Below are 26,989 nucleotides of genomic sequence, written 5' to 3'. Positions count from 1 at the left end.
ACAGAACAACTGACCACAATAAAGAATATAGGCAAATCTTTTTTATTTGGCCTTTGAGGGTTTGATTGTCAATGTTTTTAAGAAGCTGTTCAAAACAAACAATACATCAACAGAATGTACATTGGGTAAGTGAGTCATGACGGGGTGCTCAACAGGTCAGAAGACGAGCTACGGAGAGTGATTAAGACGTCCCTGCGCCCACATGAGAAGTGATCGCCACGGTGGCACAGAACTACACGGATCTTCCCACCGGCTGGTGTTGAAGACCAAAATTAATCAAACAAGAGGAAATTACCCCTCCAATAAATTGGAGTTTGTCGGCTGACATTCTCCACCTCCATCGGTAGCCATCTTTGTCGATACATCTACCTTTAACAAAGCTGTCCATCCTTCTTGCAGTCCTGAGGAAGACCCGCCTTTATATGCACAAAAGTCAGCGCATCCTATTTAGGGTCGATACGTCGACGTTCTGTCGATGTATTGGTCCACACATAGTTTCAACCAAACTAAAGAAATAGTATATCCGTTTGAAACAAGTGTGATTCAGATTGGACACTTATGATTGAAATATGATGTTTATATGTATGCTTATGATTATGTTTATGGTTTAATTTTCTGCTGAGCACCCAGTCACCAGTCACGACTCACTTACCCAATGTAAATTCTGTTGATGTATTGTTTGTTTTGGACAGCTCATTAAAAACATTGAGAATCAAACCGTCAGAAAGTCCAAATACAAAAGATTTCCCTATATTCTTTATTGTGGTCAGTTCTGTTTTTCTTAGAATTCAGTTTCTTGATATATTATTCATATGAAAGTTTTCCACAACTATATATTCAATATATTCTTCAATGCAAATGAGATTCCCAACATAACCATTGTTCTCGTTTAGCTAATCTACCCAGGTTCTGAGGGTTACTGGGTTACCCCATTACTTTTAATGGTAGCACTGACCTCCGATCGGAAGGAATCGAAGGAAGCGTTGATATCTGCCTTAATGTCCTCCTTGAGTTCCTTTTGAAACTCCAGCAGTGTCTCCAGGAGGTTGTCCCTAGTGACTGTACGCAAGAAATATACAACCAAAGGGGAAACCGAAGACAACCTAAAAATGTGTGCATCTCTGGTTCAGGTCATCCCCACAGTGGTCAAGAGAGGATGCCCATCAGTCACCACACGGAACCACCCTTCATCATTTGGGTTTCCCACAAGACCACCATCAAGATAGCCCTGAAACTTTCACGGACAGGGGTCCAGATGGTGAAAGGAACTCCACCGCCGATCAGTTGGGTCACAGAGAGGTCTCGCTACTCAAATTGTGAGGAACATATATGGAAAAAAGGGGGTGACTAATGTTGCAGTGCTCAAAGAGTGTAAAGAAAAAATTAAAGTGATTCTAAAATAGGATAAGGGGGTACTAATAACTTTATTCTGGTGTTACCCACTATTCCAAAGTTAAAAAGTAGTCAGTAACAGCCACTATGTTATGGGCTGCCTGGATGTTTTATATGGTCGACATGTTTCAGCAATTAGAGACTAATTTGTCATTGCTTTCTTCAGGACCGTGTCTACTGATAGCTACTGCACAACAAAAGTGATGATGAAAACAAATAAATGTGCTCCAAGCCGATCGGGCTTGGACGCCGAATCTAGGAGTACCGACGGATAGAGCGGTGCTCCCCTTTTCCTGAGCCGTGGCCAGGTGGGGTGAGGCCCTTACCTCTCACAAGTTCGTAACACTTGAGAGGAGGGAAGAAGAACGATATGAACACCTAGTTTAATCAGGTGATCTCTGTATCTATTGTTTGATTTTGAGCACATTTATTTGTTTTCAGCTCAGCTGATCAATTTGATTTAGTGAGAGAGTCTGCATGTAGCCTTATTCCACAGCTATCCGAACGGTTGTGGTATGCCATCCCATTATATTGTTTTTATCAACTTCCTTCAATATTGTGAGCGAAACTGCTCTGGTGGGCCTTCTGTGTGAAAAGAGGTGTCAGGATTAATAAAACACACAAATAAGGCACAGCCAGTGGTGTGAATGTCTCATTCGAAAATAATGAATTCAGTGTTGGCAATCTAGGAGAAAGCACTACATTTCCCGTTTCTCGATTACTGTGTTTGGAGATTGTAATAATCGTTCAAAATCCACCTTCACCACATATCTCCATTCGTCTCAGTGTTGGGTATCTTGAGTCCCCTGTGACTGTAAAGGTTACCACCAATTTCTATTACTAAATGCTACATCCCAAGATTGGGAGAGGGACATCAGAACTTTCAACTCGCTCACTAAAAGGATTAGGCAGAATAAATAAACCTACAGCAAATTCAAGAGTTGCGAGAATATTAGTGATGGGATTCCGGAGACAATGGGTTATAATACCTTGCTCTAGATGCATTTAGTCTAAAGACAGCCTTTATGCAGGGCATGCGTGATGGGCCTTGTGAAGATACTTTTAATTCTAAAATAAAGTGAAGGATGAGAGCTCACCTTTTGGGGGGGGGGGGGGGGGGTAAATTAGGTCAGTCATCTGCATACCAGACTACTTCTAGCAGCATGTAGGCCTGTGGAGGGATTCCTCACCTTCGATCGTGGCCATAGCAGAAGCTGGCAGCTGAAGCCTGGCCGCGACATGGAGACCACATCTTGGCATGATTTGTTAAGGAGCGGCGGATGGCATGCCGAGGTGCAGTGCCTAGTTGTGGGGAAACGGATGCGGGCGTGACCTCAACCAAGCGGAGGCACATGTGACAAGCGAAGCACGGGAGGATCGAGCCTTCCCAGGAACCCGCCTGTACTGCCAGTGAAGGGCCAACTTGGTGGCTGCAGCAGCATCTACAGCATGCTGCGAGCCGAGAGGGCAGAGTGAATCCAGCGGTGTAGTGCGCAGAACAGGTGAGACCCGCGGGCAGGAGGGGCCGCCTGGCTTGGACTCGTGGTGGACGGAGTCCCGTCCGGTGACTTGGGCCCCCGCAAGGTGCTAGATTACCCGGGGGCTCTGCAGGCTGCCTGGTTCGAGCTGCGGTGGGCCCTGCACCGCAAAGCCAAGCTTGGGAGGCCATCCGCCAGAGCCCTAGAGAAATAAAGAGGAGCCCTACCCTGCTGGCCGCACTTTGGGCTCCAAGGAAGACACATCCACTATAATACCCTTGATTGCTGCAGCTTCGGCCCCTGGATTCTGTTGCTGTCCCCCTCCCCCGGCGAGAGTTACAGGCTAGTGGAGCAGGCTAAATTCTGCAGGCAGGTGAAGGTAGCTGGTGGGCCACCCTGCGTGAGAGACCAAAGACCCGATCGTATTGAAACCACCCCCTCCTTTTTATTAGGGGGCCTCTTACTTGGTGGTTAACCAAAAGTACTGCACCATGCTGAGGAATTCAGGCACGATATCAGGGGGTAAAGGGCAGAAAAGCGTGCTCCAGACCAAAATGGAGAAGTATGCCCAACCCAAGAAAGACTCAACAGTGGGAACTATAGTAGAGCAGCGACTCCCCTCCCTTCCCAATGGGGAAGGGAGAGTTAATGCTGCAAGATATCACTTGTTGTTTTTGCAAGATATAATGGCAGCAATTCAAGGGGGCCGCACGACGCTAGAAAGCAAGATAGACACAGTTACGATGGAAGTTACATTGATGCATGCCGATTTAAAGAACCTCGGATCCGGAGTCACAGTAATAGAGGACACAGTAACTACCCAGCAAACTGAAGCCAAAGCGCTAAAAGCGCAAGTTAAAGACCTCCAATCTACCACGCGAGAACTGGAAGCCAAAATGAAAGATTTTGAGGGGAGATCCCGTCAAAATAATGTCTGCAATTTGGGAATCCCTGAACAAGCGTAGCCCCCCCACCCCACACGGATCGCTCTGCCGAAGAACTAATCCCGAAACTCCTCCAACCTCGAGGCCTCTCCAATTTCGTTCTGGTGGAAAGAGCCATTTGCGTCCCGGCAGCCCACGGCCGGGTGCACCCCACGCCCCATCGTGGCCCGAATATTTAATTTAATTTAATTACAGAGACTTGGTACTACAACTGGCGCGAAGTGCACGGCCAGTCCATCTACAAAATGCAGCAATCACATTCTCTCCGGATTTCACTAATCATGTACAAATGTTGCGACGATCTTTCCTCCAAGTCAAAAATGTCTTATGCAAAAATAAAGTGGGGGGGGGGGGGGGGGGCGAACTTGCCGGAGCCTAAGATGGAGTTAGCCTGATAGCTCCATGGAGCCATCTGATGATCCTTCATATATCTGGCAGATGTGCCATTTGCCCAGATTTGTGCCACCATCTGTCCAGGTATGATCCGAGAGTGTAGAGTGCTGCTTTGGACCCACACCTACCACTGACGTGCGCACAGGCTGGAGACTAGCACAGTGTCCTTGCCCTGGGCCACGATCCACGTACTGGAGTAGTGTCAAGACGGCAGGCGGAAACGAGCGGCTTCGACACCCGTATGAGCACCTGGCGAAGATATACACCCAAGACTAACGGCCCTGGAGTCGGCAAGGCGGCAATGCCTTGACTCGTGGGGCGCGGTAGTGCGCTGCGGGCTACGGAGAGGTGCAGACTATTGGAGGTTTGGCGAGTCTGCTTACGTAGCCTCTGCAGCACAATATTGAACGTCGTGCTCAGCGGGGCTGCGGCCGGGGTGCTGACGGCGGGGTGCTGACACTGGCGTTGGTCTTCAGCCAGGTCGCGGGGTGTGCGGCCGTGCCTGGCGGCGTGTGCGGCCGTGCCTGGCGGCGTGTGCGGCGGTGCCTGGCGGCGTGTGCGGCGGTGCCTGGCTGCGTGTGGCGGTGCCTGGCTGCGTGTGGCGGTGCCTGGCTGCTCGCGGTGGTGCCTGGCTGCTCGCGGTGGTGCCTGGCTGCTCGCGGTGGTGCCTGGCTGCTCGCGGTGGTGCCTGGCTGCTCGCGGTACTCCCCGGGCCGCAGGCCGTACAGCAGTACTAAGGTGGCCTGAGGAGGCGCTGCGCAGCTGGACACAGCCATTTTGGGAGCCCCAGAGGCGGAAGAAACAGGGATTCTCGCACCACATTGCCGAGTCACAGCCAGTCCTGCTGTATGGTTTGGCGGTGATGCGCTCTCCTGATCGCCAGAGAGGACAGTGTACCCACTAACACCTGCTTGCACACGTGGCTGTAGGATTCAGTTTGGATGCCTGGATTATTGGATTGACCTGGGCAGAGGATAAAACTTCCAATCGGCATGGCATTGAGGTGAGCTGTGAGGGAATTTGGCTCCCTACGCAAGCCCATGCAGTAACCTGGAGTGTGGGCATCTGCTGCTTTTCGAGCTGAGGGGTCATGATACAGGAGCCTAGCCTGAGGAAATGCGGCTGCTAAGCTCTCATCAAAACCCACTGGGTTATCGCTTTAAAGAGTGGCCTGCTTACACTGCGATTACCGGGGGGCTGGGCTGCTTCATTTGCTTGTCGACGCAGCTGGTGCACTGCGAGGGTATGTGCGCTCAGCTGCAGTGCAAATCTGCCACGTGGTCCTACCTAAATGATTCTCTGATGTATCAGGCGCAAAGGAGAGTCCATAGTGCTTACTGCCTGTGCTAGCGTGCTCGGGACAAATCACAACCCAAACTCACCTTTGAACAGCGCAAATCTACAGTGAGGGAGGACACCTCTGAAGGGGGAAGACAACGCGCAGGAAACGTCGCAAGAGATGGCAGAAGGAGGCCATGGAAAAAAGTTTGCAGAACAGTCTATCATTGGCAATAAACTGAATTCTGAGTCATATCGCATGGACAGAATGACAGAACGGATGGATAAACAGGTAGAGAGACTGGATATGGCCGTACCTGGGGGAGGAGGCCCAGACAGAACTGGACTCTGAGCCTAAACACATGGGAAAGGTGCTGCAAGACAAGGCTGAGAACCTAGAATCGAGGCCCTGACGAAACATACGCATCACGGGCCTTCCAGAGACAACTCAGATCGGGAATATGGAGATCTTCCTCGAAAAACTCTTGGTGACACTGTTGGGGAGTGAAGTGTTCTCCCCCATGTTCGTGGTGGAGAGGGTGCATCGCTCGCTGGGCCCGTGCCCTGGCCCTGGGGCACCCCCGAGGCCCATCATTGCAAAACTGTTGAATTACAGGGACAGAGATGCAGCGTTGCGAGTAGCACAGGAGAAACAGTCTCTGCAGTATGAGGGATCTGTTATTTCCTTATATCCGGATTTCACGTTCCGGGTACAGGAGGCCCGCCGACAGTTTGCTCAGCTGAAGCGCCAGCTACGGGTCCAAAATTTAAATTACGCCATGCTGTACCCGGCGAGACTCCGTGTACATCCCCAGAGCAAATCGCAGATTTTCATGGATCCTAAGATGCTGCAGAAGGCCTTGAAGGAGTGGTCCAAAGAAAAGCAACGGAGCGCCGAGCAGGACGCCTCGGACGGTGCAGCTGGAGGCAGTCTGGATGAACAGGACTTATGATTGAACTGCTCACCTCACAGATAAGGTGGTTGCTGTTGTGGGTGGTTGGGAGGGCCGACCGGATGTGACTGGGGATCCAGTAGTAGCGGCTTTTTAGGGGTTGCCAAGGATAACTAGTTACTAATGAACGGAGTATTATGCTCCGGAAACAGACACAGAAAGTTCAGGCTCATAATGCATGTTGAGATACAATTCAATCTAGAAAAGTACAGGCCATGGGGGCATAGTTGTACTATTTCACGATGCACCAATTTTGCAGATGGCTGACGGTTGTGGGTTTTTTAGACTAGTTAGGTTCAGTTAACCTACCGGGCTTGCAACATCCGCCTACGTGTGTAGCGCGCTACTGGGGAACTGTTTTGATTACTATTTTGTTGTTTATTCTATTTGAGGAAAATTTGGATGATAAACAGGCTATGCTCTGTGGTATCCAGACATGGCACTAGGTCCTAGAAATGTTATTTTTCTACTGTTGTGGTGGGTTGGGGGCAGGGGGCGGAAGTGGGGGGGGGGACGTTTTCCGTGTGTGCACAGTTGGGGAAGAAGGTGCGCAGTGGGTGGGGGGGGAGGGGGCGAGGGGGGGGGTACAGAGACCAAAGTAATTTGTTTCAAAATATGTCGTAATAGTTGACTTGATACAACGCAACTTGGAGTTTCGGCACAAAGTCTCAAATGGTTACACAGTGGCAGCTCCACGCAACACTCCTCGATTTTTACTAACTTCCTACATGCACTCTCAGACTTGTAAGATAAAAGTTTTAACTTGGAAATGTCCGGGGTCTCAATGACCATAGGAAATTGCGGAAAGTTCTGGTTTCTCTCACAAGGCGTGGTGTCGACATCCCTCTCCTGCAGGAGTCAAACTTGCCTCTATACAGTGCACTGTTGCAGCACAAAGGATTGCGGGGTAACAGATAAGCTGCAGGGTTCACAACTCATGCCCGGGGACTGCTAACGTGGGTGTATCCCAGATCGGACCTTCACTTGGAAGCACTGGAGTCAGACCCCGAGGGACGCTTTGCGGTATCGCGATGTAGTGGGAAAGGGTTTGCATTGGTTCTATTTAACATCTATGGCCCGAACTTCGATAAACCCCACCTTTTTTGGAAAGTTACTAGATAGAATGAGTCGCTATGGCACGTTGTGAGAAAGTGGCTCTATATATACTGGACAATAAAGCAGTACGGTGTGTATAGAGTCCACCAACCCCAAAGGTATAACAGAGGTTAAAGTCAGAACTGACCTTACTCTCCAAAGTGGTAGCTTGGTCGAGCAGTAAGGCAGTACCAGAGCACAGTGTAAAGCGTTTGTTGTACACACTCAGTCAGCAAAAGGTTTAACACACTCAAAAACTGAACTCCAGGCCAATTGTTAATATATCCTTAGATATACTGGTTTTATTTGTAGAACCAACAGTTATAAAAATATACCTTTCAAGTTATGAATACTCTCATGTAAATACTTTGCAGAGGAGCAATAAAGTTTGAGCTCACAACAATTGGATAGTTAGTAAGCAACACAGTTCTGAAACACACTCTAGCATTGGGCTCAATGGGTTTTCACAGGTAAGTACAGTGGATTACTTTATGGATTACTTTGGTAGTTCCAGGACTAGATCTTAGATTCAGTCCTGGGGTCTAAGCTGAAACCAGATTAGCAAAAAAGTTTTAGTTACTGTGATGAATTTTCCTGAATATAAAGCCGTTTTAAAAGTTCACACTTAGAAACTTTTCAAGGTTATTCTGACAATGTTATTCAATGGGAGGAAATTCAGGTTACAGGTAAAGTACGATCGCATTACTTTTGTAACTCAGCACTAATCTCCTAGGGCCAGCACTGGGGGCTTAACTCAAAACAGGTAGGTAAATGAGTTTCAGTATTTCGTACGATTTTTAAGAATATTTGCAGTTTTCAAAAGTAGACACTTAGAAGAAATTTCATAGAAAAGCAGACAATGGGTTCCTATGGAGAATATACAGGTTACTAGTAAACCCTTTAGGGATTACTTTTGCAGTTCAGTATTTCATAGAAAAGCAGACAATGGGTTCCTATGGAGAATATACAGGTTACTATTTATTTATTTATTTATTTATTCAAAGTTTTATATAGCGCGAACAAGATCCTTACAGATATCAGAGCGCTTCACAGAGACAGGGGCAAGGGCAACAGGAATGAACAAGATAATGGGAGCAATATAGTAGTCACTAAACATAGAGGATAACAATAATGTACAGAAACATATCAAAACCTATCAAAATACAGTCAGGTAAACAAGTAATATAAATCCAACAAAGAGTAGCATATATTGGTCGATAGGACGAGAGTAGCGTAGTAGTGCCCCTCTAGGTAGTAGGATAGTGCCAAAGGGCAGGGTGATCAGAGATACAGCGCGATGCAGAGACTCAGTTCCAGTCTCTGTAATGTTCAGGAGATCTTGGCCAGAAGGATTCTCTTCACCTCTTTCTTGAAGAGTGCAGTGGAGGAGATAAGCCTCGTTTCCGGAGGGAGCGCATTCCAGATCCTGGGTGCCATTCCTGAGAAGGAGCGCTTGTATGTTTTTTCTTTCCGGAACCTACTAGGTTTCAGAAGTAGATTTTTTGTACTACGATTGGATCTCGACCCTCCTGATATAGACAACTTTTGCGCGAGGTAGTTGGGTGCTTTGTGGTGCACCGCCGAGTGTGTCATTATTGCAATTTTTAGTTGAATTCTGGCTTCAAAAGGCAGCCATTTTAGAGATTTTAGGTCTGGGGAAATATGCGAGTGTTTTCTTGAGCCAGTAATGAGTCTCGCGGCAGCGTTCAGGGAGGCTCTTAGGGGTGCTGTTGTGGATAGCGGGAGTCCACTGAGGGCCACAATTCCGTAGTCTATGCGAGGGATGACTAAAGCTTGTACAGCAGTTTGGAAGTCTTTGGCAGGGAGGAAGGGTTTGAGTTTCCTCAGTGTGTTGATTTGGAAATTAGCCCCTTTTGTGGCTATGCTAACGTGCTGTTGCATGTTGAGCTTGGCGTCAACTGTGATGCCTAGGGATTTCGCTGAGTCCACGATAGTAGGTTGGACATTGAGTGCTGTTAGGTTATTGAGCCACGTTTGGGTGGTGGAAGTTTTCGCCGGGGGTGAGATGAGTAGGAACTCAGTTTTCAGCGCATTTAGTTTGAGGTGATTAACGGCCAACCAGGATTGAGTGTTGCTAAGTGTGGAATTCAGTAGTTTGATATCTTCCGGGGATTGTAGCTTTAGGTAAAGTTGTGTGTCATCGGCGTACATATGGAATTGAACATTGGATGCTTGGAGCAAGGTGGCGAGTGGTTCCATGACGAGGTTGAACAGTGTGGGGGAGAGGCAGGATCCTTGTGGGACACCTAGGTCTGCAGGCACTGGTTTAGATAGCACATTGTCGATCTTGATCTTCTGCGACCGGTTATGAAGGAAAGAAGCAAACCATTTGAGAACAGTTCCCGAGAGACCCATTCTAGTAAACCCTTTAGGGATTACTTTTGCAGTTCAGTACTGAGCTGAAAGGTACAGTACTGGCTTCTCCCCTGATCACAGGTGAGTACTTTCGAATTCGGACTTTGGCTGATTTTTCAGGAATATTTTCAGTTTTCAAAACTTCACACTTAGAAAATGTTTGAGTCAAAATGGGCCAATGTTATCCAATGGCAGGTAAGTGAATTACCGGTTTCCAGGTGAGTACTTGGTTGGTGAAGTTAGGGTTCTGGGCAAAGGCTCAGGGGTCCTCCAAGGTCAGGTGAGTAGAGTTAGTTCAGTCCCAGCGGCACAGGGGCGGCCGGGTGCAGAGGTAGGTAGGCCCAATGTTATCCAATGAGGGTAAGGGGGGTCTTCAGTTGGTGGCTGCTGGCTAGCAGGCCACGCGGCTCTGGGAGCTGGGCTCCTGGTCACTTGCTCAAGGCAAAGAGGTCACAGCCAGCGGCACTCGGGCGGCTGGATGCAGGGTGCTTTAGAGCCATCGGGCGCTCAATGTTATCCAATGAGGAGCTTGAAAAAGGAACAAAGGCTGCAGGCTCGGGGACGGTGACTCTCCAGGGGCGACCAGTACTTCGAGAGGTAAGTTGGGATGATGGAGCACAGGTAGGTACCCCAAAGGGAGGCACGGGGGGCTGCGGGGCGCCGGGTGCAGGGGTGTCTTTGGGAGTCGGAAAAGCTTACCGTCGGCTGGTCGCAGTTGGGGTGGCCCCTGGTTCTGAGTCTGCAGGCGCGGCTGGTTCATAGAGGAGGGTCTTTGGGCACTGGACTTCGGGTCCCAGTCGCTGTGGGGATGTCCTTGTGGTCTTGGTTCGGGTTGGCCCGGCCCGGGCTCGGCTGGTGCAGAGTGGGCTGTTCCGGAGCTTCATGGTGAGCACCAGGTGGGTTGTGGCAGCAGAGCCTCTGGTGCTGGGAGTCCCAATCTTCGAGAGGGTCATGGCAGGCAGGTCCTTTGGGTGTCCCAAGGTTGCTGTCCGCGGAGGTCGCCGGGATTAGGCAAGAGCAGGTTCCAGGATCAACAGGCCGGTAGAGCTGGGGCCAAGTCAGTTGTTGTTAGCAGCTGCGTGGCGGGTCTTCTTCTTGATCTTCTTTCTTCTTTTGATATCGGGATCTAAAGAAGGAAGGTTCAGGGAGCCCCTAAATACTAAATTTAGGGGCATTGCAGGTAGGGCAAGGGCAGGGACCAATGGGTCCCTGTCCTAGCGTGAGGACACCCCCTAGCCTGCTCCTCTCCGGTGGGAGCGGTGCAGGAGCCGGAGCCCGTGCTTCACCTCGCCTCCTCCACCGGAGGAGTGGAGTTGGAAAAGATTGGCACACCCTCCTTCCCGACTTAGTTTTTCCCGCCAGAGTGGGGGTAGAACGGGTGGGGGGCCAGTTGCTGGGTACAGCAAATGGCCTGGAGAAGCTCTCAGAGGCGGTATGCCTTTGAAGCTTCCCACTGTCCATCCTGGGGGAGGAGACATAGCACCTCGCCCAGGATGTGCATTGTTGCAGGCCCAGGAGAGTGAGGGGCTCTCCACCCAGGGGTCCAGCAACAGGTCTGCTGTGTGGCAGCCTCTGCAGCCACTCAGCCCAGACGTGGATTGTAGGTTCGGGTTTTGGAGGGCATCTCTAAGATGCCCTCTTGTGCATTTCACATTAACTCCCACACTGGCATCAGTGCGGGTTTAATGTGCTGAGAAGTTTGGTACCAAACTTGTCAGTCTTCAGTGTAGCCATTATGGTGCTGTGGAGTTCGTAAATGACAACCTCCCAGCACCATATACTCTTAAATGGCATCACTGCACTTACAGTGCCCAGGAATGGCCCTGGGTACTGTAGGGGCACAGGGCTCATGAACCTGTGCCCTCACCTCTGGAATAGGGCACCCAGCTTGAGGGGTGACTGAAGTATGCCAGGGGAGTGGGTTCTGTGGGCACCCTCACCAGTGGGTACCCCCTACCTAAGATTTCTTTTTCCTTCTTTTTGTATAATTGCTTTTCTAGATGTATGGGTGACTTTTTTTGCACCCTTAAGTATGGGTGACTTTTTGCACCCCACTTTAGGAACTGTGTCCTTTCATTGGTATATACGTATGAATTAGGAGCATGGACACTGGACCTTTATCAGCTCCTAGGTCCCCCCTTTTTGTGTGATATATGTTGTACGGCTGTTCAGCCGAGGGACCTTACTATTCTATAATCCTTCTTTTCTCCCAGGCACACGAGCACCTGTCACATCGATACAGGGAGTCCCTACTCCGTACAATTGCATATGCATATTTCACTAGTGCTGAACGTGTATTTAAATTTGGCACTTCCCACACGTGACCGCTCCATCCCTCTAGTATTGCAGTGCATAATCACGACCTTTTTAACTAACATTTTATATGAAGGGTGAGATGTGGAGGAGATAGCTATAGATAATTACAAACAGCACTTTGCTATTTGGAAAATTAAATGCGCATGGAAAGGGGAGTAGTTCTCCCCATTTCTGCACATGCGCACCTCACCATTGCTGCAGCGCATGCGCTGTATCTTAGATATCCGATAGTCAAGCGGAGAACCGGGAGCCGGAAAAGGACGCCGCCCAGTCCCCTTCTATTTTACCTAGATTCTTTCCGGCATTTCAATTACCGGCACACACAATGAAGGGGGATACGCGACGGTGGCAGCCCGTGTATTAACCCCCCGGCCATCGGCGGGCTAACATCACGCTTGCACCTTTATGACCTGTCTCAGCAGGGCTAGGTAAGCACATTCCGGGCATTACTTAATTTGTGCGTTACCAGCCTAAGAACCATGGTAGGAATCTTAGTAGGCAGCATTTGGCTGTCAGCAATAGAGCAGAACGCTAATAAAGGAGGGGTCTTGATTAATACGATGGGCAGGGCTCGTGTGCCTGGTTATTCTTTATTTTCTTGTTACTTAACAAATATGCACATAGCTGTGGCATATCTTGTGGCATCAAGTAGCACTGGTGTCCAATTTTGTGGTTTATCTTGTTTTTTCTTTTCTAGGTATTAATCACGAGTGGTATCCACCATACAGCCGTTGCCACATTGAGGGTAAACAGATTGCTGTTCCACCGTGATTGAGACAGAGGGTATTTTATTTACTGACATTATTCACGTGCACTTCACTTACTTGAATTACTTTGGTCCTGAAAAAGCGCAAACGACCCTATATGGGCGAGACAAGCGCGAAACATGTCGACCTATGACCTTTTGTCACCCGGGCATAGTGTGCCTTTGGGGCAATATTTTACTTTATTTTTGCGGTCTCTGGACTGCCTAGGGTACAACAGTTACAATGTCGCTGCATGTTGACCCCTTTTTACCTTATGTATCATTTTTGCACGCACTTTCTTTACCTTCTTACCCTCATTGTACCCACTCCCCGCACACCCCCATGCACCATCCGGCAGTCCTATAAAAGATCTCCGACAAAGTGTCCCTTCGGGGGGCCTGTAGGGAATTGCAGCGCCGGCCCTACGAGGAGCAATTGCCCGATGATGAAGCATGACACCCCTTGGGGTGTGTGAGGGCAATAGAGGAAAAAGGTTTCCTTCCCCTCACCAGTGGGTACCCCCTACCTAAGATTTCTTTTTCCTTCTTTTTGTATAATTGCTTTTCTAGATGTATGGGTGACTTTTTTTGCACCCTTAAGTATGGGTGACTTTTTGCACCCCACTTTAGGAACTGTGTCCTTTCATTGGTATATACACAGGGAAGTGTGCTATGTTGACTCTTGTTTTAGTTCTGTACTTAGGCACTCAGCCTGCAACGGCAGTGTGTGGGTGCCAGGGTACAGGGCCCCTGAGGGTGGCACAAGTGCTGCAGCCCTCCGGGGTCTTCTCTGGTCACCATGCCCTGGGTACCATTTACAAGGGCTGACAGATGGCCAGAGATGCAAACTGGGTATTTTGTTTCAGCATAGTTTTTCTTTTAGGGAAGGAACACAGACCCTGGGTACCTGATTGTCAGGGACCCAGGGCACACTCAGTCAAAGCACATCAGCAGTTCAGAAAAAGTGGGGGCATACCAAGGCAAGAAAGATGGCACTTTCTCACACACGTGTTCCCAACTCTGGGGGGTGTAGTGGGGGGAGGGGGAGTGGGTAATTTTAACAGCGTTTTGGATCACAATTTAGACTGGTCAGGGGGCCAACCTAGACGCCCAACTGCCACCGCTACGCCATTATGACGGCTGCCACCCAACTAGATTTATGCAATGTATGGCGTGCGCGCGCACAGGGCCCAGGTGGCTTCACACACTATTCAGCATATCATAACCTCCACACTAGGATTGACTGTTTATTTCAAGAGATTTATTTACACAGATCTATGACTGTGTGATTCTACCTCGCACGCTCTCAGATCACGCCCCAATACAGATGGACATTGACACCCGGCAGACAGTAATACCTCCCTTTACTTGGTGGTTCCCCCGTATTCTTTACTTGAACCCGCTTTTAAAGCTCAACTGGCCGAAGCCATTGAGACATTCTTTGAGACTAATACTGGTTTGGTTGACTCTTGCCACAGTGTGGATCATCTTTAAGGTATACATCTGTGGGATCGCCATGGCTAAGCACTCCGGAGTCCTCCGCACCATTCGTAAGCGCCTCGCGGATTTGGAGTCCACTTTAGCAACCCTAGGGCAGGAACTCCTAACAGGGGCAGACGATAGTATCACACAAGAACTGCACCGTACACTGGAACAGTATCACTCTACAGCAGACGCTGAACTAAAGCATTTGGGCAAATATGTGACCGCTCGCATATATGGGGAAGAGAGACCGCCTGGGGTCGGTCCTGGCTTCACTGCTTAGAACTCGGAGGGAGAAGTCTAATGTGACAGTCATTCATAATGCAGATAGGGAGCACCTAACTGATCCACTCAACACAGCAAACAGATTTAAGCAATATTATGCATCACTTTATAGCTCGGAGGGCAGGAGTGATGACGAAGCTATTTTAGACTACCTCACTCATATTAAATTGCCTTGGCTGCTGAATGGACAGGGAATACCTGATGCCACCGCAACAAGTAGAAGAAATAACTTCAGCCTTAGCCGGGATGAAATCCAATAGTGCCCCCCGGAGTGGACTGTCAAGGTCTACTTTTACAAGAGTTCAAGGACCTATTGGTCCCACACCTAAAGACACTGAGGAAATCATTGAAGAAGGCGAAATGCCACCTTCAATGCAGGAAGCGCATTGAAGGTGGCATTGTAACCATACTCAAACCGGATAAACCTCCGAACGCCTGCGCCTCTTACAGTCCGTTGTCACTCCGCAATGTGGATACCAAAATGCATGCACAGGTCTTAGCGACCAGATCGTCTCCCCTAGTACTGCTGCTGATATCCCCAGAACAAGCCGGCTTTATCCCCGGTAGGAAACTTACTTATAACTTGAGAACTGTGTTTGGGGTTATAAGATATCAGACGGAGTGGTGGCAGTCTTCCTCGACATGGAGAAGGCGTTTGACTCCGTGGAGTGGAGGTTCATGACCCACGTGTTGACAAGAATGGGGCTCGGGAGTGTCTTTCTGCAAATGGTGGGAGTGCTCTACAACTTCCATACAGCTAGGATTAAGATGGCTGACTTGGTTACCGACCCTATCCGCATCGCTAGAGGCACACGTCAAGGATGTCCACTCTCCCTATTACTATACGCCCTGGTTGCCTAACCTCTCGCCTGCGCGATGCGAGAATATCATAGACAAAGAGGTATACGATTTCCGAAATATAACTGGATTATATCCACGTACGCAGAAGATACATTACTATATGTTAGAGACCCTGATCAAAATCTCCCGACGGTACTGCGCAAAGTGATTCTTTTTGGGGCCAGGTCCAGCCTCATGGTGAATTGGAATAAATCGCCCATTTTCCAGCTGACTGCAGAGACGGCCCAGTTCATGCAGAAAATACTCACTTTCCTGGACGACAGAGCCAGTTAGATATTTAGCCATCGCAGTGCATACTGATTCGGATGTGGTCTTCAAAGAAAATTATGGGACAGCGGTGTCCAAACTGGAAGACGGCGTGGACAGATGGATACGCTTACCCCTTTCACTAGTGGGTAGAGTATTGATTATGAAAATGGTAGTCCTTCCACGGTTTCTATTCTTATTCACTAATATACCCATGGTCCTCCCGAGGTCCTTTTTTTCGGTTACTGACAACCCTGATGGTGCGGTTGGCCTGGGCTGGGAAACACGCTTAAGTGAGAGATTCTCACGCTCCCATACAGCTTGGAGCTCTGGATCCAGAACTATACTATAGGGCTGTGCAGGGACCCATGCGCACCACTGGATGCATGGCCCCACTGATGCTCCGCCTTTTCAGATCGAGAACACCTGGTGCTGGCCCCAACCCCATTGCCAGCACTTCTGTTTAAACCTCCTGATCGTAGAACTGGTATCCTTGACTCCATTAATGCGACAACACATGCCTGGCATCACCTTCTGAAATTACAAGCTGGTGCTAACCTCTACTCCACTAATACACCGCTGGAGTGGTGCTACTGGTTGCACCCGTGCAGGGAAAAAGGGGTGATTAGGGCCTTAAACACTATAAATATCCACACAATAGGAGAAATGTTTGTTGAGGGTAAAACAATATCATGGGACGACACAGTCCGGGAAGGTCAGCCAGCTACTCCATTGACCCAATTCCACTTCCACAAGGTGAGGCATTCACTGAGGGATCTCCTGGGCAGCGGGTTAGAAGAGCCACCAGATGTTGCTCCGCTCACATATGTTCAGGCTGAATCGCCAGTACGAATTATCTCAATGATTTATAACACAGCACAGGGTTACAGAGCCATCCAATTCACCAAGGCTAGGTTGGCGTGGCAGGCAGATCTGGATCGAGTGATTGATGACACCACTTGGAAGTACTGTTGTAAGAGTACGAAACTCATTTCATTAATCAGGCGTCACAGGCTGATACATTTCCAATTTTTGAATAGGGTATATTATACTCCAGAGAGGCTCTGCAGGTACGGCTTGCGTGACTGTGCAGCGTGCGAACGTTGCGGTGCAGACCCTGCAGATTTTTATCATCTGGCCTGGTTATGCCCTGGGATGGCGTCCTTTTGGGCGTTGATATTCAAGACGCTGGGGGAAGTCATGGACTCCACCCTTGAACCGGTCCCTATGCTCGCTCCATTGGGACATTCCAAAAATTTGCCTAATGAAATAAGAAGACTGGTATACATGGGGCTCCTAGTGGCTAGGCGTAGTGGTGCGACCTGCTGGTCCCAGGGCCCGACCCCACTGTTACGGACTAGACAAACAACATGATGTATGGCAGTACACAAACAGAATATTATAGCGAGTTATTACCGACCCTGTAATCGGCTATAAAGCCATCAGGGGGAAGAGAAAGCAACAAAGGGTGACTGAAATAGCAGCATCATGAAGCATCCTCTGAAGAAACAGTTGATTATTTTGAGACGGGAACTTGCCTGTTGCTGGCAGCGCCGCAGAAACTCTCTACTTGCCTGGCAGAGCCCCGGTCTCCCTCCCGCCGCCGCTGTTGTCATCCCTAGCGAGCCGCCGAGTGGAGGGAGACTACACCTCCCAGACTGCCCAGCGAACCGGAAACACTCCAGTGGGGTCACCGCGCCCGGAGGCGCTTGAAAAACACTGCTCCCTCCGCGTCGCGGGACGAGAGCGGGACGCCCGGACGAAGCCCGGACAAAGGGCGGGCCGTCTGAGGCCGTCCGAGGTTGGCCAGGGTTGGGTTGGGCCCGGAACTTTGTTTGACTTGATTTATACTTAGTTGCAGTATTTTGTTCATTTCAGATATCATTATTTTGCGCATCCATTCGTAACTGTTGTGCTTTGTGAAATATGCCTGCGAAAAAGCAAACTACTCCTAATAATACTATTGACAACTATCTTGTACATGTTGTAGAAAGAATCAATAGTGATAGGAGACCTTCCTTGGGAATAGATTCACCTAATCAATCTCCCCTCATTGATATAGAGCTAGATGATCCTTTTGCGCATCAGATAAATAGTAGTTCAAATGGTGAAATACTTGATTCTCTGCCTGATACTATCATCATCCAGCCTAGTGGTACTGTCGCTGATATTGAAGATACTAGTGTTAATGTTAACGAAGCTTTGATAGAGATATCCACTAGTAATGAGTCCCAAATCTCCCTTGCAGCACCCGTCCTAGTCCCGAGGATTATTGGGGAAAACCAAAAGGCTCTGTCAAAACGGGAGGGTTTAAGGTCAGCTAAGAATAAAGTTGCAAACCTTCAGAGGAAATTATCAGAGGACGAGGAGGCTGATCTGACTAGTGAGGCCTATGTTACACTTTCAAATGCCCAATTCAATAAATTATTGATCATGATGGAAACAAAAATTAAAGGTGCAGTTAAACCTCTGGTCAGTAAAATAGATAAGTTAACCTCTAATCGACTAGAAGGTTTGCTAGAAAAAACCCTGGGGGAATTAGGGAAACTCCCGGAATCTGTCTTATCTAGGATTGAGTCTACTCTGAGCAAACCAGCCACTGTAGTAAACAGTGGATTTATCCCTACCCCTGTATTAAATCCTCCAATGGCAGCCCAGATTAACTTCCCTGGTGGTGTTCCAGATGCTACGATCCCAGCTCCCTTTGTTGCTGATCCAATTTCTGGGAAAGGGACTTTTGAGCTTGTAGTTAAAGCTTCCCCATTGGTTCTTGTTCTTGCTAATGTCCCTCCCTTGGCCCAAGGAGAACACGAAACAACATCTTCCTTAATAAATAAATCTCTATCATGGCTGACCAACAACATGGTAATTTCCCCATGGGGAAAGCAGCAACTCTCGGAAGAGCTTGTAAACGCGAGAAGGGTCCAGTGGATTGGGGACAGGGTCAAAAAGTTTAAGGGGGAGTGTGCTGTCCTTCACTTTTCAGACCCTGGGGTTTTGCCTAATATCTTGCCCAACATCTTACCACCACAGCGGAGATCAACTTCAATTGTTCCACTGACTTTGGATTTTTTCTACCCTAGGAAGGGAAGTGGTCCGAATTCAAGTATTTTAAGAACAAAGTGGAACATTGTGACCAAGAGGGGGAGGAAGGATACTGCCTCTGCAGTGGGGTCTGGGGCTGGAAAATCGTTTCTCTGCATTTTCAAATTTGGATGCCTGTGATTGACAACCACCTAACTGCAACTTTGTGCCACAAATTGTTTGCGATGTAAGCACCACTGGGGAGGCTAGCTATTTAACTAAAGATCGAACTAAGGGGTCCCCTTTTGCGGCTCCAGCTGGTCTAACCAATGGAAATGTCAATTGTAATGATATTGTTGGAAAGATGATGCATGAGATTGTTACAAGCCCTAGTTCTGTCATGGTAACTAACACGGGGAACCTTTTGTCTTGGAATGTGGCTGGTCTATGTTCCAAATTGGATTGTGCTGATTGGTTTGGATTTATTAATAAGTACGATCTTTGTATCTTCCAAGAGACTTGGGCCTGTGACCCTGTTTTTGCCTTGGGGTACATACATTTTCATGTCCCTGCTATTAAGGGCCCTAAAGGGCGTCCGTTGGGGGGTCTTACCATATGGGTCAGGCAGTCTTTAAAAACTGTAGTAAAATGTGTGGAGCTTGACCAAAAAGATATCCAGCTCATCAGACTCACTAGTGATCTACCCATCTCCATAGACATTTATAATATCTATGCCAGAGGCGGAAATAAAGGTAAATCTGAGGTTCTCTTGAGCCTGTATAATCTCCTTGAGATCCATTCTGCAGGGAAAAATATACTAATTGCAGGCGATCTAAATCGCACTTTTGAACCTCTCATCACTGGTGACACCCCTTTCGGGGAAGAGGAAGATAAGCTATGGGATATCCCCACATTAGATATTCCTCCGATTACCCGCTGGACGGCTGACATACTAGGCTTAAATGCAATGTGCCTGGAGTACGGGCTACGAGCCTTGAATGGTCGAACTAAGTCAGATCGAGTCCCTGCCATGACTTTTAATAACGGGCGAAACAAAAGCGGCATTGATTATGTCATCTGCAGCATATCTATATGGTCATCTGTTAGCGACATGGTGGTAACAGCAAGGCCAGAAAGCGACCATGACCCTTTATGTGTCTCTCACAATTGGTGGCTGTCTAAAGTTATTGTAACGACCCCTTGTGACCAACTTTTGCCTCCGACGATTGTTCCAACTAATGATATGCGCAGGTTAAGGTGGTCAGGTGTCAGGACAGACCAGCAGGTCCTTGAAAAAATAGGAGCAGCGACTGACAAGGCCATTGCGGCCCTGGAGTGCGTAGCTGGGACTTCACAGGGCCATGAAGACATAATTAAAGCACACGTGACTCTCTTTAACGAAGTTAAAAGTTATTTTTTAAAACCTGTACATAACAAGAGGGTCTGTGCATATAGAGCTGCAAAGTGGTATAATCATGACTGTAGGGTGGCAAGATTCAATCTAGGAGTTGCTATTAAGAGCAATAACCTGGGTGAGATTCGATCTGCTAGGAAGCATTACAAAAATTCTATTGCTAGGGCAAAAAGAGATTGGGACGAAGCCCACTGGCAGAAATTGAAATGTGCAAGTGATTGCAAACACTCTAGATTATTTTGGCACATTTTCAAATGGGGTCACGAAAGGCCTGCAGAAGCTAGTAATAACAATGTTCCTCATGATGCATGGGTCAAATATTTTAGCGAACAGTACTCTACTAGGGACCAGTTCGTAAATAGTACTTGCCCTACTTATCTGTTTGCAGATGACGACATCTTTGCTCAGAGTGAAGTACTGTTTGCCCTGAAATCCGTACACAGTGGCCGAGCTCCAGGCATTGATGGGGTCCCTGCGGATGTTTTCTTAAATGACACCGATAGGTGGAGCAAATACATTTACTTACTACTAAACCATATTGCCAAGGGTGCTGAAATCCCGGTATCATGGCTGGGTGCTGTCATTATTCCTGTATATAAAAAGGGAGATTGTGCCCAACCTTGTAATTACCGCCTTATCAGCTTAATTGACACTGTTCAAAAGGTTGTGGGGCGAGTGATTGTTAACAATTTGCTTGACTGGGCAGAGGACCAGAACGTTCTATCTCCTTTTCAGGCTGGGTTTCGCAGAGCAACCAGCACTGTGGACCAGGTCTTCCGTTTTCAACTGATTCAGTGGAGGACTGTGGTACTGGGTGGAGGTAGTCTTTATGCAGCATTCGTTGACCTACGGGCTGCATTCGACCTGGTACCAAGGGCGAAATTGTGGGACGTGCTGGCAACTCTGGGGGTCCCAGGGACCCTGCTGACCTTGATCATGAGACTCCACGAAGGTACTTACGCTAAAATTCAATGGGGTGGCTATGGAAATGACACTATTGAATTTCCTGTTGAGCGTGGGGTTCGACAGGGATGCTCAATGGCACCAACATTGTTTACCCTTTTTATTAATGGCATTGTTTCCCGCATGCAATCTCAGGCTGTGGATGCTCCCTCTCTCGCAGGTGTAAAAGTTCCTATTTTAATGTTTGCCGACGACACCTTAATTTTTATCTAAATCCCCTAGCGGTCTGCAAAAAGCACTGGTAATGTTTGATAAGTTTTGTGGTGATCACGGCTTGGAGGTGAACGCTTCTAAAACAAAACTCATGGTTTTTAATCCTCATAGAAATTTTAAATCCAAAATATCCATGAGTGGGCGCTACCTTGAACTGTAAATTCTTTTACTTACCTGGGTATACACATTTCTAATGACAACAGATGGAACCAACATTTAAGCATTGCAGTATTGAGACATAAGCAATTGGCTGGTACCATCGTTAAGGAACACAGTAAATCGTTGACCAAACCGATCAAACCACCCTTGATCATATACGAGGCTAAAGCAATAGGGTCAGCATTGTATGGGGCTGAGTTGTGGGGGCAAGAAAACCTGCAGGAGTTACAAACATCGGAGAATAACTTCCTAAGGAAACTTACAGGCACCCCACAGAGCAGTCCGCTTTTGCCTCTGAGATATGAGCTTGGCAGGAAAGAAATCTCGGCAATGGGTAAACTACGTCCGATATTATATTGGCGCAGAATTTGGACCACCCCTGAGCTTTCACATTACGCAGAAGCGTTTGCTGATGTTATTAAAGCGGACCGATTTAACAAAATTAGATGGTTTAAATCACTAAAATTAGCATTATGTGAACTGGGATTAAATGCATTGTGGTCCGACCCAGCCGGGTCATCCTTCCCCTCTAAGTCAACCTTAAAAAACCTATTTTGGGAACGGGTTGAAAACAGGAGTTTGCTCAGTACTAACAACGGGTCCATGACTACTGCTTTCCTTGAGGTTAAGCTGTTTCCTATGTATGAATTGTATTGGGATTATATATCGAAACCCATGGATAGGAAACTGTTTTTCCAACTGAGGGCTGGTTCTCTTCCTCTCCGCAACTTAACATCAAAGTGGAGAGATGGAGGCCCAGCTACTTGCCCAGTATGTGGGGAAGGAAAGGAAACGCTTGGTCACTTTTTGTTCTCCTGTCACGTATATTCCGCTCGAAGGCGTGTTTGGTTGGCACCCATGTGTAGAAACCTGGGTACTAAAAGTAGTATGGTAGCTTTGCGTATTGTAAAATCTACCTCCTTAACCTGGATTATAATAGCGACTGCAAAGTATCTGGGGTGGGCGTGGGTAATTAGGCAGAGATTGCTAGTAGGGTAACTACTCTCTGCTTAGTCGATCAGAGACTGCTAGATTATCTATTCTCTGTTCCGTCCCACGTGATGTGTCTTTTCGGACAAATTTTTATTGACTTTTAATAGTGAAATTGGATTTGTTTTTTAACCTGACTCTATTTATATGAACTTTACATCTGTGATTGTATGAATTATGCTGAAATGTAATTGTATTTTTTTTTTACGTGTAACGTGCTTATGTCATATTCGATCTTTGTAATTTAATTGTATTTTATTATGTGTTTGTATGTCTGCTTTTATGAGTTATACTCGAATAAAGCACTTTGAAATTGAAACAGTGTATTTGTAAGATAACAGGAGTGACAAATACAGCTCTTCCATGGGGGTGGCTTACTGAATTGGCGATTTGGTTGAACTGAGTGACTTCCACCCCCCAGCATTCCAGCCTGGGGCCGATCTGCCCCTTGGTCCTCCGTGAACTCTGCTGCAGGGTGATTCTTCAACTGTGTGGTAACTGATATTATGAGGCGCAATGGTGAGGCATCTAGTAAGGCCCCATGTGGATTCCTGTACGCTTTTTTGACTGGTGGACGTTTGCCAAGCCTTTAATCCCACAACCCACCAGAATACCTTTAACCAAGGAGTGCACTGGAGCATGTCCCGAATCGATGAAATATTCTGTCTGCCGAGCGGGTTCCAGAGTTTACAGATGTGAAACACCTGGTTCGGGGAATTTCTGGTCACGTCCAGTATGCGCATAATTTTGGGCGGGAGTCGCCGGATGGGAGGTTCCAGCTTCCTCAAGTAACAGCAGATCCAGAGTGGACTTTATGAGGCAGTCAAACATTATTTTAAAGAGAATGAGGGAACAGTAGTGTCCAATTTTGTTCTGTGGGTGGTGTTCAAGATGGTGGTTAGGGGCTGGGGGGGGATCATCCTGATCACAGGGCACAAAAAAGAAAATACAGTGAAGTTGGTGTCTCTTGAGCGTGATATTCAGGACCTAGAGGCGAAACTAATGACTAAAGCAGATGAGTCGAGACAACACAGATTGGCCATCAAACGAAATGAATGTAAAGATATGGTAGAGGGAGCGGCCAAGGCCCGGTATCGGGCAACCCACATCGATTATATGAGGTGGGAGACACAGCGAGCAAACTTCTGGCCTGGTTGGACAAGAGAGAGGCACTGAAACAATGGGTTATTGAAATACTTAAAGGAGAGAGGGTTCAGGTACGAGACAGACAAGGCATTACAGATTGAATTGTTCAAACTTACAGCCTTCAAAACGGCCTCCTTCCTCCTGAAGATGTATCAGGAAAGCCAGAGGGTTGGGCGGCTGCCCGCAGATCAGGGATTAGATAAGATCATTGTGATTCACAAAGAGGGTAAGCCACCTGACCTCTGTTCATCCTACAGGCCCATACCATTGCTGAATGCAGCGGTCAAGATTTTGGCCAAGCCACTAGCAAGCAGACTAATCCAAGGGATAGGTAAATTGATCATCCCGATTAGTCAGGCTTCATGTCATGGAGAAATACGGCGATCAACCCGAGTTGCCGACATGGGGTCCGGGGACACACGGATATGATCCAAGTGCATTCGTAGCATCATTAGATGCCCGAATGGCCTTGGATTCAATACAATGGCCTTTTATGCAGGCGGTGTTGGAGAATGCAGGGATTTGGCCGGAAATGTTAATTGTGGGTCCAATTGCTGTATAAAGACCCCCAAGCACAGGCTATGGTGAACGGGGGCACATCAGAGGTCTTCCAGCTACAATGAGGCACGAGACAAGGGTGCCCCCTCTCCCCGTTGATTTTTGCCCTTGTGCTAGAACCATTGGCTGTCAGGATAAGAGGGAGGAGACCCATTGGTCATGGGGCTGAGGTGCACTGAGGCCTGGGAAGTTAGAATCTCCCTCTAGGCCGATGACATCCTCCTCTATGTGGCGAGTTCATGCGCCACGCTCCACAGGATACTCCACATACTTGAGATTTATCAGAAGTATTCCGGGTATACCATAAATTGGGACAAGTCCCTTATTTATGTGCTGAGTGGAACTATCCACTGCCTCCCCGGGAATCGTGTGGCCCAGGTAGTAACAGAAGGATTTAAATACTTGGGAATATATGTCACAAGAGACTCAACAATTTTTATGATGCGCAACTTGGAATCCCCCTTAGCATCTGAAAGGAGATGTGCAACATTGGAGAGGACTCTCCCCCCCCCCCCCCCCCCCCCAGATCACCCAAAAGATGCCAATGTTGGAAATCAGCGCAATTGGGTCTCCTGGGGGGACACAAGGGTTTTGATACGTGGGATTTGATTGACCTCTCAAGCATAGGAGATATGTAGGTAGATGGGGAGGTGAAATCCTTGGTGGACTTGCAGCAGGAATACCAGTTGGAGCCCTTAGTGACTTTTCGCTACTCACAGATTAGACATGCCCTGATGGGGGTGACCGAGAGGAGAATTACTACCCGAGACTTCCCCCCCTTAGAGGATAGATTGCTGGAGGAGTATATGCGCAAAAACGCTATTTGCCTGACTTACCAAAACTGCTGAACAACTCCCCCCCCCACCCCCCCCCCCCCCCCACCCCCCACTGAAGCTCTGTGAGAAATGATAGGGCGACTTGGGACAGTATGTGGATGAGGAGTGGCAAGAGGCATTGGCATCAGCAGAAGTGGCGATCTATTCATGTTTTAGGTTGGTGTAACTTAAGATTCTGCATAGGATCTACTATACGACCACCACACTGGTCAAAATGGGTAAAGTTGAGTCACCACAGTGTCCCAAATTGAATGGAGCTGAGGGTGCGTTTTTCCACATGCTGTGGGAATGTCAGGCACTTGAGGCATTCTGGGCACAGTAGTATCCTGAGCCGGAGCATTGTACGGAGAAATTATGGCCACCCCTCCGCTACACGGTGTCTTTTGAACATATGGAAAGCAACACATTTAACGAATACAGACTGGCTCTGGGTCACGCTAGGCTTTATCGTGGTAAAACAAACTATAGCGAGATTGTGGAGGGTGCCACCAACTCCGAAACTGAGTGACTGGAAAGCTGACATGGATTGGCGTATGCAGGCCGAAAGGGCTGTTTATGAGGGCAGGGGGTGTCCTCATAAGTGGACAAAGATTTGGGGGGAATGAAAGTAGGGGAATGCTGTGCACACCTATTGAGCAAGCGGGCCCACGGATATTGGAGAGATTAGGTATAATATGATAGAGTTGGCAGGGGTGCTGCATCAATTGGGGCCACTGGACATCATGAGGGAAGAACTGTAAGGGACATACTTATTAATGTACGATATACGTTTACAGTCATTACTATCTTGTACTTGTTTTTCTTTCGAAATAAAATTGATAAAACAAAATGTTGATTGGATTCATACACCAACTGGAGTCTAAAGCAGAGTGCCTTGAAGAGCCAAGTGAAGCCCCTAATATCAGAGGCTTGTATCTGCTACATCAGCATAGGATTTACAGTGGATAAACTTGCTTTTTGAGAAGCCGAAAGCTGAATAATTGCACATGTAGAACCCTCAAAAGCATTTAGCATTAATTTAAAGTGAAAAAAGGATTGCAGAGCTGTAGAATTGAAAGGATTTCACCTCGAAACATCAACAAAAATCAAAGCTTTAAAAACAATGTGGAGAAGCAGGGGCGGGGGGTGGGGATACTGAAGCTTAAAAAAAACTGACCTGGGACTAGAAATCACTGTGCAGGAGAACATTTGAGGAAACCTACAAAGGTATTGTAGGACCCTTGGTTGCGGCTTCTGAGTGGTAGCTTACCCAGTGAACTAATGTTCACAAGATGCTGCCACACAGTATTCCCATGACCGATTTGAAGGAGGGCTGAATTGGTCCATTCTGGGCTGGATATTTAGCCAATTGTCTTCCTACTTTCTTATTCTAAAGGATTGCGCTTAGCTTGATGTATATATATCAAATAATCAAGAATGATTTTGTCCGATTCACTTAATATGTATGTATGGAAAGCAGATAGTGCAAAAACATATTGCAAAGAGACAACCCGATATTCATTTATGAAAGCAATGCACCAATCAAATATACAATGGTTTCTGAGAAGGTGCTCCATGATAAGTGCAAACGAGCTTCTGCAGTCAAAGATTGGTGTATAAAATATAACGAAGATGACAAAGCAACATTCACATTCATTCTATATGAAAGCCTTGTCCAAACACATAATTCATAGTCTCTACAGTTGGGACATTTCAGAATAATTTCAAAGGGCTGTATTGGCCCAACGTTAGTCCTATAGATACAGGCAGAAAATATGCACTTATCGTGGAGCATCTCAGCAGAACTCATAGTACACTTGATTGGTGCAATGCTTTCATAAATTGATGTCTATGTTTTTTTTC

The 26,989-nt window shown here is 47.6% G+C and overlaps 1 protein-coding gene across 2 annotated transcripts in view; it reads right to left on the bottom strand.

Moving 5' to 3' along the window:
* The window catches only part of RAP1B (RAP1B, member of RAS oncogene family), a 495,913-nt gene that overhangs the window by 190,804 nt on the left and 278,120 nt on the right, over window positions 1-26,989 (bottom strand). The gene's annotated exons all lie outside the window — the stretch shown is intronic.

This window comes from Lissotriton helveticus, chromosome 1_1, assembly GCF_964261635.1.
Source record: "Lissotriton helveticus chromosome 1_1, aLisHel1.1, whole genome shotgun sequence".
NCBI classification, from domain to species: domain Eukaryota; kingdom Metazoa; phylum Chordata; class Amphibia; order Caudata; family Salamandridae; genus Lissotriton; species Lissotriton helveticus.
This window is presented reverse-complemented; position numbering and strand designations above follow the sequence as displayed.